The sequence below is a fragment of the Penaeus vannamei genome, chromosome 2 (assembly GCF_042767895.1).
Source record: "Penaeus vannamei isolate JL-2024 chromosome 2, ASM4276789v1, whole genome shotgun sequence".
Classification (NCBI taxonomy): domain Eukaryota; kingdom Metazoa; phylum Arthropoda; class Malacostraca; order Decapoda; family Penaeidae; genus Penaeus; species Penaeus vannamei.
Window position 1 is genome coordinate 39,306,138 of NC_091550.1, and position 1,531 is coordinate 39,307,668.

The window sequence follows — 1,531 nt, forward strand, 5'->3', positions numbered from 1 at the left end:
AACTAACAGTAAGAAATATTCACCAAACCTGGCATAATTTTTGTGAACTCTATAAGGCCCAGTGAAATTGTTAAGATTTACTTCATATTTGTTTCTTCTTGCAGGTGATAGTGGCTATCCCCTCACCATGAGAAGCGCGGTACAACAGAAGTCACACCAGAACACGTGTAATCATAGAGCAGACATTTGGTATACTGAAGTCAAGATTCAGGTGTCTGCATCATTCTGGAGGAACTGTCCAGTATGACCCGGTTAAGTGCTCCAAAATTGCAATTGCTTGTATGCTTCTCCATAATTATTATGTGAGACGAAGGGTACCAGTTCCTCAGGGAGATTTTAGAAAATGACGGCGAGATGAATATCCAAGCAGAAGCTGTTTTACGTGGCCCAGGTCAAGTATTCGGAGCTCGTCTTATCACAAATTGGTTTAGTTGAATATTTATTTCAGAAACTGGAGTATATTAGTAACAATTTTGTACTTTTTTATAATTTGTTTTTATCTTTATTAGTTTCCTTCTATGATTCAATTAGAGCTTGGAATTCTATTTTGATATACACGAGATTACTTTCCTTTTGTTAAAAATGATTGTCAAAATGTGTTGAATATATATGTGTGTGTGTGTGTGTGTGTGTGTGTGTGTGTGTGTGTGTGTGTGTGTGTGTGTGTGTGTGTGTGTGCAATATGCTTGTTAAAGATAATCTTGTATTGTTTTGAATTATATAGTTCAGTCCGCAGAGTGAGTAAACATGGTATATACATTAATATTTTTATACCTATCTATTTTTTTTTTTTTTTCAAAATCAGTCTGCACAGAGATATTTTACTTGTTGCTTGGATATGTAAGCAGAAATGTTATTTTTTTACTGTAGATATTCTATATCTAGGTTAATTATAATAAAAGCATTAAAAAATACTTTATTTCAGACCTGTGATTATAAAACTATAAAACTGTTAAAATATATCACCAAAATAGTGAAAAAATCTACATATAGAAAACCAACATTTTTTGTATTTCCTCATGACTACAAGATAGTTACTGCCTTTGAAACAAATTACCAATCTTTGGGTACAAATGATATATATTGCACAAGTAACGAGATTTATGCACAAGAATATGCAAATAAAGGAATATAACATTATAAAATCATAGTAAAGCTGTTCCTAACCCATACAACTGTTTTGAATGAATTTTAGAATAGAATTAAATAAAAAATTGCTTTCTGCCTAACTCTACAAAATTTAAAAAAGGAAAAAAAATCTGTCTCGGTAAGAAATAAAACAAAATCTTATATGACAGCATCAGAAAGATTAAACAACATTATTATTGCTGTCTGAACAAAAAAATATTTATGTCCTTAACTTAAAAAAATATATATATAAACTATGGAGAAACCAAACATAGCTGTCTGAATATTGAAAAGAAAAAATATGGAATATCTCTACAAATATTACTCTTACTTAAAAAAGGGGTCTTAAAGTACAAAAAACAAAACAAAAATTAGACGTATTTCTTAAAACCTAAATGCAAAC

General features: G+C 30.3%; 1 protein-coding gene and 1 pseudogene across 2 annotated transcripts in view; both read left to right on the plus strand.

The window, feature by feature from the left end:
* The window catches only part of LOC138863496 (putative nuclease HARBI1), a 1,685-nt pseudogene extending 1,250 nt beyond the window's left edge, over nucleotides 1-435 (plus strand).
* Nucleotides 1-1,531, plus strand: part of LOC113819696 (mucin-2) — a 143,226-nt gene that overhangs the window by 109,260 nt on the left and 32,435 nt on the right. The window lies entirely within an intron of this gene.